We start from the raw sequence: 11,634 nt of genomic DNA on the forward strand, positions 1-11,634 counted from the left end.
ACTATCAACAATCCAAAGACTATTAATAGTTCCTCCTGGAGCCGCCTGCACATGCAACTAAATTATCAGTTTGAGAGGGGGACCCAAGCCTTTGTGGACTTGGGTCGTCCTTGATCATCAAGGAAAGTGATTTCAATCACTTGATGATTAGGAAAAAGAACCTGTGGTGCTCCCCCTGACTGAATTACCTGTTTTTGTTTCCAAGCTGTTTGTCCTTTACCCGTATTTGTATTAATTGTTTTTGCATTTACTGGTTTTACCGTTGTAGATTTTGCTTGTACAGGTTTTTCTTCTTTGACCTCTGATTTTAAGGCCTTCTCAATTAACTTTTGGTTCTTTTGTTTTAACTTCTTTTCCCTTTCCTTCAAGACACGTGGGTCTTGTTTCGGGGAAACAGGTCGTTTTTGGTAATTGGTTTCTTGGGGAGCACTCGTTTTTGCCTTCAACTTTTGCAGGTATGGGCAGTATCTTACAATATGCCCAACTGTGCCAAGCTCAAAACACATTCTCCGCTCTACAAACCTCGGAGAAACATGTTGATGACCAGACGGAGAACCAGACAATGAACTTTGTGATCTAGATGTACTTGGGCCTAAATCACATCCGTTTGTGTGTTGGGTGTAATTATTCTGATCATTTCGTTTTAAAATTCTAACTTGTTTTATAAAATCAATGTTAGATTTATCCTGAAATGTTTCAAGTTTATCTGTACCCTTGGATCCAACAAAGTTCACTTTCGGTTCTCTTTTCTTAACAGGAGCTCTTTTGTTTTGCACCTTTTGCTGTTGAACCTTAGGTTGCTCAACCTTAGATTGTTGAATTTTAGGTTGTGCAGCCTTAGGTTGAGTAGCCTTAGACTGCTCAACTTTAGGTTGTTGAACCTTTGGTTGTTCAGTCTTAGGCTGCTGAACTTTTGGTGCATGAACATTCTTGTTCTGAGCTTTCTTTCCCTGTACCTGACCCTTTCCGGAGTTGACTTGTTGTTTTCGCTGAATTGGTAGTTTGTGGTTTCCGTATTGTTTTCTAATTTGTTCACACGGAATTGGATCACATTGAGTAACTGTAACTTTGCCACTTTTGTTCCCCAAAAACTTATCAGTGCATCCTTCAAAAATTTGCTCAATTAAATCTTGGTTTACATTTTTAATTGGAAAATCTTTGTTAGAATAAATTTTGCTATCTCCTTTGAGCGTATACAACAAGTTATTCCCTTCAGAGCTAACTACAAGGGATTCCATTGCTTTTGACATTTCAGTCTTACTCGGTTTCACTGGTGGATCACACAGAATGTGATTCTCGATAGGAATATCTGTTGTAACCGAGTTAGACTGTTGTTTCACAATTTCTTCAGATTCATCATCCGAAGAATCAACATCCTCAATAATGGGAGGACTCTGTTCCTTAACACACGATGTATCTGTCACGTTCTTAGATTCTGATTGACCCGAGGATGATGTACCAGTTGTGAACCCGAGGCCTGCTGCAAAGTCATCTAGACCGAGTGGCACAGTAGCTTCAAAACGGGGCATATCCTCGTCATCAGGCAATTTGGAGTAATTGTGATTCATTGGGGGAGGACATGATTTGTAACCAATACATTTTGCATCCCCCTTTTTCTTTTGAACATCAATAATGTGATCCAAAACATAGCGAGAATTGGAATAGCTTTCCAATTTCTGCTTAATTGTCTCACATTCACATCGAGCTGTTGCTAACTCTACCATTTGTTTTCAATTGTGTCAATTAGATTATTGTTAGCATGTTGTTTTCTCAAAACAGATTTTTTGTAATTCAGAAACATCATGTTTTAATGACGCAATTGTTGCTTTAAACTCCTTTTCATTTCTGGTTAAAAACAAGTTAGCTTCAGTTGCTTTAGAAAGATCTACAATCAATTCTTGATTGTGTTTGTGTGTGATTTCAAACTGAATTTCCTTTTCTGCATATTCTAAACACTTTGCACATTAAGTAGAAGCAGAATTAGAGTCAGAGTTAGTATCACATACCTGAGAGGTTTGACCTTCTACATGAGCCATAAAGGCTGTATGAAAAGAAAAAGATCCGTCTTCAGAGAAAAAAAATTGAGAAAGCTTCTCGGAAGTTCCAGCAGATTTCTTGCAAAGAATAGATCTCCTCTTGCATAATGCTTTAGCGTCAGCCAAGAGCTCATCAACCTCCAAATCTAAAGCATCACTTGATAAATCACCAGCATCAAGTGATTCCCCATCCATGCTCCCACTGTAACCCGAGCTATCTTCATCTTCTGAAGATTCACCAGCAGACGCGGGTTCTACAACCTTCTCAACCACTTTAGCATAACATGCTGTTCCACCATTTCCTCCTTCTCCAAGCTGAAGATTCCAGTTGCAAATTTCATCAGCTTGAACAACTAATCCTCTGTGGGGATTAGTGTTTGTGGATCCAGATGTATTTGCTCCAACAGGAACTATTGATCTGTCAGAATTGTTGTTCTGTTGTTGTTGTGGCTGTCTTTGATTCCTGAAGGGATTCTGATTGCCTTGCTTAGGTGGCTTCTGACACTCCCGTTTGAAATGACCCTTTTCGCCACAATTGAAGCAAGTGACAGCATTCTTATCAAAACCATACTTGGTGTTGTTGTTGCTTTCCAAGTTGGTTCTCCCAGTCCTTTCCATAAACTCCTTTGCTCTTCGAATTGCACTAGCAAGAGCCCATTTGATATCCATCATCTCAAACTCTTCTTTATCCACTTGCTGATAATCTTCATTGGTTAGATTGATATTCCCAATCTGACCTGCAACTAATCCATAATAAGCACTAACCAAGGTATTCAACATCTCCATATGCTCCTTGGCTATTTCAACAGTGACTTTGGAAAAGTTGGAAGTGTCTAATCTGACTGTGTTCGGATTGGAAGTGGCTTGAAAGTTTGAAGAGTTTCCATAAAACCCTTGCTGTTGCGGTTGTTGCTGCTGAGCTCTGCTTGGGTCTAAGAAAGGCGGTGGTGTGAATTGCTGAGCTGTCTGTTGTTGTTGAGAAGAAGAATCTGGTCTTGAATACATCATCGTGTATGCTGAAGGATCAAACTGATTCGTTGTGGAAGGTCCGGTGTTAGAGATGAAAGCTGTTTGAAGCTTAGCATGCTGAGAGGCTGGCTTTTCTCCACTAATGCCACCTGCAATCCCAAAATACATCTCTGGATTCTGAGGAGTTATTGTTCTTTTTGCCTTTAGCTTTTCTTCTACATCTTTGTTCTCCAATTTCTGAATTAGCTCATAAACGGTGATTGTGTCCAGAACACCGTTTTCTTTGAGAATCTCAAGATAACCGCTCCATTTTGCTGGTAAGCTATCAGCAAATCTCTTCACCATTTCTTGTGGAGTGGCAGTGACTCTGAAGGCAAACATTTCACTCAACAGATGATGGAATCTTGTAGATAATTCTGCCAAACCCTCGTTCTCCATACACGTGAAACCTTCAAACTCTTTCTTCAGCAGCTCTTACTTGATCTTCCTCGATTGAGCGTTTCCTTCACACCGTAACGTGAGCATATCCCACAAGCTTTTAGTAGTTGTACAGTAAACGAACTGGTGGTATATGTCTCTGTGAAGAGCTTGCGTGAGAATCATGAATGTTTTCTTTTCTAACTCAAATTTCTTCTTATCGTCATCATCAGACATAGTGCTGTAAATTTCTGGATTCGATCCTGCTACTTCCAACTCATTTTCAAATGGAGTGAAGAAACACATCCATAGATCTTGACCTTGCCCCTGAACATAAGTTCTCAGCCTTTCTTTCCACCATCCCCAATCATTAATGTGATTTAGCTTTGGCGGTTTTGTGCTTGTACCAGTTTCACTGTCGTTCTGCATCATTGCTTGAATGCCGCTGCTTTGATTTGTGACCAATGCCCATTGATTTGCAGTTATCATTGCAGCTTGAGGTGGGGCAATAGCCTGCATCCATGCAGTTTTGTTGAACTCTGACGCAGATTGCGTGGCTGATGATTGCGTAGATGATTGTGGAGTCAAAGTTGTTGTAGTCCATGTGGATGGATCCCACTGACCGTTTGTTCCCATTTTATAAAAATTAATATATTAAGTGAAAATTGATTTAAAATTTGAAAAACTAATTTTCACAAACTATGTTAAAATGTTGAAGAGAAACAAACAGTCGAAAGATCAAGGATCGAAAGACCTGAAAAACACAACTGTTAATCTTAAACAAATAAGGATCGAAAGATAAACACTTGTTCGAAAGATAGACACTTGTTCGAAGGATCAACAGTGTTCGAAAGATCACTGTTGAATTTCGAACAATGACTTCGAAAGATTCTCCAAGACGAAGGATCCTTATCTTTCGAAATGTAACAGTAGCTCGAACAATATATCCTTCGAAAAGATTCCTTGGCTCGAAAGATAACTCACTGACTTCGAAAGATGTTCGAAGGATGGGTATCTGTCGAACCTCCTTGATCGAAAGATGATCTTTCGACTTCGAAGGATATCTTTCGATGAGATCTAACACAACTGACACAAAGTTGACAGGTTGGTGAAAAGGTGATGTGGTTGGTAGACAACTTTCGGCAGAAGGGATGTTCTGACCTCAACTTTTCACCAACTCAGATTTGACTTTTGAAATATTGCCCAAAACGGAAGCTTCTTATGCAGAAACCGATACCGGAGTTAACCGGAATTTTGGCCGGAAATTACCAAACCTTTTTAGAACAAGATTTTAAGTTACCCAAACCTTCCCTTAACACACCCGGTTAGTTTAGAACACGTTTTTAAGGCTAAAAATGCAAGAAACACACTAAAAACGGGTGCTAAACCAAGTGAGTTTTGTCCAAACACTTCCAAAGTCTTGTACAAACCCGGTTTTTAACAAGGAAAAGAGCCACGGCTCTGATACCACTTGTAGGTCCCTCGGAGGTTGAGGTTAAACCTTATCCTTGTTATGTTTAACACTCTAGCAAGTGCGGAATCCAAGCTAGAATGCAAACCGATAGTTTAGATGAAAGCACAAGTTACAAAGAGAAAGAGTAGACACGCAATATATCAAAGTTTTCTCTTGTATTTCAGTGGACACGGTTACAGCCCTTGACCAAACTGAAATGCTCTCTACAAGACTTGGTTCACTCACAATGCTCTCACAAATGTCTCTAAGTGTCTTACAGTGAACTGAACCATAACATGGTATATATATACCCATAACAGATAACATGCTCGAATGATCAGAGATTCTGGTCGAAGGATCATCTATCGACCATAATCTCTCCGAAGGATCCATACATACCTCGAAGGATGATTTATCCTTCGAGATCCATATGTATCCATCGAAGGTTTGTCTTTCGAGGTCATCGAAGGATACAAACCATCCTTCGATGACATCCTTCGAAGCATACAATCTTACAAACATAGTGTTGACTGTTTGGCCAAGTCAAACCAGGAGGATGGTTGACTTGGTCAAACCTACATTCAAACACTTAAACAAACCAACACAAGACGTAAACAAGACTAACAAAAGACATCGTTTATAACATTACAAAATACAGACAAAGTACAGACACAAGTGCACCAACACTTACTTCTTCCCCAAATCAAATAAAGTATTCTGGAAAACATAAAATAGCATCAAGAGCAACTTTCTATGTAATCAAACAACTTTCTAGAGTGAGGACAATTATGCTAAACAATTATATCGAGAAATACATCAAAATTTTAAAGTAGCAAACTTTTCATCCATAATAAATAACCAAAAGACTATTCTAAACAAATTAAGAAACTATACACAAACATATATGGACTTATATAAACACTCGTGTACCTTGTTTAGCAACAGAAAGGCGTTTTTATGTGCAATGGCTGATAAAGCAAGTGTATGCACCGCTCTATTCTTTCACACAGTAGAAGAATCACTTGGATAAACCAAAAAAAAGGAGGAAGACCCTAAGCTTGTATTTATAAGGAGCAGGGCTGGTGGGTGAGGGATGGGAGGACAGATGCTATAGCTAGTGACAAGCTGTGAGACTAAAAGGTTGTCTAGTCATATCCATGTGTTAGTCATATCGTATATTTGTAATTGGTAATGTGTTTCATATTATTAAATACCATTACAATAGTTTACGCCTTTAAGGTGGTTTTGGTTAATGGCGTGAAAACAAATATACGGGTTTCATCTTTGATATTCTTCCTTATAAGTTACTACACACCTTTAAGGTGGTTTTGCTTAATAGGTGTGAAAACAAATATACGAGATTCATGTTTAATATTCTTGGTAATAATTAAATTAATTTGCTTTATGTTTAGATGCCCGTCTTATATCATTAATTAAAAATCTCATTGATTTTTTTAACAACTATTTTTTTACACCTAGGCTTCCTAATTAACCGACACTTGTAAAGATTTGAATCGACACCACATTTATGGGGGAAATCGCGATGTTTATGACATTGATCATTAGGTATGGATCAACAAAATCATTTTGAATATTTAAATTACAACAACCTGACCGCGTAAAACAACAAATCACGGCGGAAACGTAGAGGAGTCATGTCACAGAACTATTGTTTCACAACAACACATGGTACATAAAGTTTTGTATTATTAAGTTAATTGTTTACATTGTCTTGGAAATAAAACAACAAAGTACAATAATTGTCTTGCAAATTTTAAAGTCACTAAGGCCCAAGTCCGCCCTATGCGAAGCATGCTCAAAGTCAAACATTCGCTCCTTAAACATATGTGAAAATAAAACGTCAGCATAAAAATGTATGTGAGTAACATAGGTTTTGTGATGAAGATTCATGACTTTGAATGTTAAAAGAGATGTTTAACTATCACAAAAGTAGCCATGAATCATTATAAAATTGTTTCTTTATAAAATCATGTGAAAATCAAATGATTAATAGAAATGATGCATGGTTAAGTAAATAACCAAATGAAAATGTCTTGTATAAAATATATCATGTCTAGTATAAAAGATGTCATGTCTTGTCATTGTTCGAAGTGGTTTAGATAACGCTACCATACGTAATATAATAAAAGCACTTATATATAGGAAGTACCAGCAGCGTATCCACATGGTTTAGATACGATATGTAATATAATAAAAGCACTTATAAGAGATGTCATGTCTTGTCATTGTTCATTGTTCGAAGTGGTTTAGATAACGCTACGATATGTAAATATCCCAATTCGTTATAAATACATCATTACCATGAAAGGATTTCAAATTAACATAGCAATGGAGCCATGAATTCGGAATAAAAAACCCTCAATATATCACATTAACTAGAGTTGATTCAGTAGACAATCCCAATCTTCACTACTCAATTCTAAACATCTTAAATCAATTATTTCATGTTGATAAGATCAATCAATTACTACTTAAACTAGTTCTCTGATTACAATGAATAATAATTAGCAAACACACGATTTGAAGAAGAAACAATAATAGACCTTGTAACATCTTTTTTTCTGATCGCTTCAACTTGGTAGAATTCATCAGCTAACTTAACTTGGGGTCACTGTTGTCATCTTCTTGAACTCTGTTCATTCTATGATGACTTCTTGAACTATTACTTTTTTTTGCTAAAAAACACCAATAAAATTGAACATAGTTAATTTGGCTTATAAGGACCGCATGTCGTCTCTACATTGAATAATTTTTTATATTTAATTATTTATTAATAAAGAATAAAAAACAAAACAAAATTATTTTTACCTATAGGGACGACATGCGGTCTCTATAGGTTAATTTGGCATACAGGTACGACATGTCGTCTCTACGCGTGAATATTTTTTATATTTAACTATTCATTAATAAAGAACAAAAAACAAAAGAAAATTATTTTTCCATATAGTGACGACATTTCATCTCTATTTGTCAGATTGTTTTTTCAAATTTTTATGGAATGGTAGGAATTTTTTCCCCCAAAATGATTTTTTAACAGTCAAACATTTTAGAGACGACATGTCGTCTCTATAGGTTTAAATATATATATTTTTCTTTGTTTTTAGGCAAAAACCAATAATAAATTAATTAATTTAATTAGTCTTATAGGGATGACATGTCGTCTCTATATATGAATATTTTTTTTTGTATTCTTAATTATTTATTAATCAAATCTAAAAAAAACCAAATAAAATTATTTTTACAAGTGTGTTTTTTTAATTATTTATAAATTTAGAATAAAAAAATCAAATCAAAGTTATTTCCCCTATAGTCGTCCCTATATGTTAGATTATTTTTTGTCAAATTTTTTTGTTGGGTGGTTGGAAATTTTGCCACCTAAATGAAAGTTACCGGTCAAACTTTTTAGAGATGACATGTCGTCTCTATAAATTAAACTTTTTTTTAATTTTCAATATTTATTGATCATTAACAAAAGATAATAAAAAAATTAAAATTATAGGGACAACATGTCACCCTATAGAGAGGACATCGGTAACCTAACTCAAAAATCACCAAACCCCTCTAGAAACAACATGTCGTCTATAGAGACGACTTATGTCCTCTCTAAAGGTGTCGTCCCTATAAGAGTTTTTTCTTGTAGTGTAATTAGCGATTAAGCTTCAATTGCTAAAATAGAGTGTAAAAAAGAGGGGTTAAAGTGGAATATCTCACATGAAGGCACCATTATAAATCAAACCCTAATTCTGCATTTCATTATTCAGCGCCGCTTCTGACTGCCTCTGTCGGTAGGTAAACCCTAATGCACCACTGTCGCTTCTGACGCATCTTTAAACGATTTGAACCTGAATGAATACGCTAATCATATTGCTACTGTTTTGGCGATGAACACAAGACGTATTACTCACCGGAAACACGAAATCACTTAAACTTCATCCAAATTCGACACATAATGGATTATAAGACTCAGATTCACATGAATAACAACCCTAACTCATCAATTTTGATACTAAAATAGTTTTAGATTTGAATTTTGATTCAAACTTAGTTCGTGACATTAAAACCCATAGTTTCATCAAAAACCTTCAATTTCAGCCAAAATCCAGGAGCTTGGTGATCTAATAGCACTGCTTAGGTGTATTAGATCCGACATCGACCATGATACCTACTGAAAGTTCATGTTTGGATCGATTTGATTATTTTTTTAAGAAAAACAAATTCGGTAAATAAACATGAAGGAACCGACGCGGATTCTATAGTATCAAAAGAGTGATCAACATTTACGCACCGGAAGATTACCTATGTTATCTCTTCTCAAATCTACACCCAATTTCACACATACTATGAAAGATCTGACTCTAAGGTTAGAATGGTCAAACATTAAGGCCAATTACTTTAAACACTAAGCCCAATTGTTTACATCCCTAAACAATGGTCTAATCATTTGCCCTCAATCACTAAATTCAGCACACGAACACACCAAAATGCACTAACACCAACTATATGTACTAAATAATGCTTATGTGAAGATGACATAATAAAAACCAAATATGCTACACATATTAAACTAAATAAAAAACAATAACAAGGTAAAACAATTGCAAGAAACTCCAACTAAGGGAGAAGTATATATAAGGGAAGAGATTTTACCATATAGGCTTTATTTTCCGAGACCACCAATTCCAACGATGGGTTCTTTTCTACGTCAAACCTGAGATAGAAAGAACACAATAAGAAAAGACAACAATCAAGTCTGAAGCTACAATTGTCTCAAACATCAATATCTAGTCCCAAACCAGAATATTCCAGTTCTTAATTAAAATATATCAGCCCCATTACAATAATAACTCCCATAATTATCCAAACCACCATAATAATTTACTTAAATTTATTAATTTAATTTTCCATAAAAAGACCATGGTCGATGTCAGTTTATGTAATTTAAGGAAAATAAACACAAGAACCCAAAAAACTAATGAATGTAAGAATAAAAAAAAAACACATAAAAATAACAAATATTATATTGTTTTAAAAAAAAGCTTTTGTTTCAAGTATTTATTACTATAATCCAAAATAATAAATTCCAATACAAAAATAAATAGACATATAATTAGGTACTAGTTCTTAACGTCGTATGCTTATACATAAACACTTACCTTTTATTTTCACAAATAGTTCTTATTTTATTCACAATTTTACATATCAAAATTCATGAAAATGTGAATGCTAAGAAATGCAACCCCCACATATTTTTCAATTAATTTGAGTAATAAAATGTGTGCGTGTGTATATATATACTTTCTATGTAATCAAACAACCGTTATGTCCTTAATTATCAATTCACTTTGGTGTTAAAAAGATTGAATCAAACACAAACACACTAGAGTGAGGACAATTATGCTAAACAATTATATCCAGAAACAAATCAAAATTTTAAAGTAGCAAACTTTTCATCCATAATAAGTAACCAAAAGACTATTTTAAACAAATTAAGAAACTATACACAAACATATATGGACTTATATAAACACTCATGTACCTTGTTTAGCAACAGAAAGGCTTTTCTATGTGCAATGCCTGATAAAGGTGTATGCACCACTCTATTCTTGCACACAGTAGAAGGATCACTTCGATAAACCTAAAAAAGGAGGAAGACCCTAAGCTTGTATTTATAAGGAGCAGGGTTGGTGGGTGAGGGATGGGAGGACAGATGCTACAGCTAGTGACAAGCTGTGAGACTAAAAGGTTGTCTAGTCATATCCATGTGTTAGTCATATCGTATATTGGTAATTGGTAATGTGTATCATATTATTAAAATACCATTACAATAGTTTACGCCTTTAAGGTGGTTTTGGTTAATGGCGTGAAAACAAATATACGAGTTTCATCTTTGATATTCTTCCTTATAAGTTACTACACACCTTTAAGTTGGTTTTGTTTAATAGGTGTGAAAACAAATATACGGGATTCATGTTTAATAATCTTGGTTATAATTAAATTAATTTGCTTTATGTTTAGATGCCCGTCTTACACCATTAATTAAAAATCTCATTGATTTTTTTAACAACTATTTTTTTACACCTAGGCTTCCTAATTAACCAACACTTGTAAAGATTTGAATCGACACCACATTTACCGGGGAAATCGCGATGTTTATGACATTGATCATTAGGTTTGGATCAACAAAATCATTTGGAATATTTAAATTATAACAACCTGACCGCGTAAAACAACAAATCGCGGCGGAAACGTAGGGGAGTCATGTCACAGAACTATTGTTTCACAACACATGGTACATAAAGTTTTGTATTATTAAGTTAATTGTTTACATTGTCTTGGAAATAAAACAACAAAGTACAATAATTGTCTTGCAAATTTTAAAGTCACTAAGGCCCAAGTCCGCCCTATGCGAAGCATGCTCAAAGTCAAACATTCGCTCCTTAAACATATGTGAAAATAAAACGTCAGCATATAAAAATGTATGTGAGTAACATAGGTCTTGTGATGAAGATTCATGACTTTAAAAGTTAAAAGAGATGTTTAACTATTGCAAAAGTATCCATGAATCATTATAAAATTGTTTCTTTTATAAAATCATGTGAAAATCAAATGATTAAAATAAATGATGCATAGTTAAGTAAATAACTAAATGAAAATGTCTTGTATAAAAGATGTCATGTCTTGTCATTGTTCGAAGTGGTTTAGATAACGCTATGATATGTAATATAATAAAAGCACTTA

The sequence above is a fragment of the Helianthus annuus genome, chromosome 2 (assembly GCF_002127325.2).
Source record: "Helianthus annuus cultivar XRQ/B chromosome 2, HanXRQr2.0-SUNRISE, whole genome shotgun sequence".
Lineage (NCBI taxonomy): Eukaryota > Viridiplantae > Streptophyta > Magnoliopsida > Asterales > Asteraceae > Helianthus > Helianthus annuus.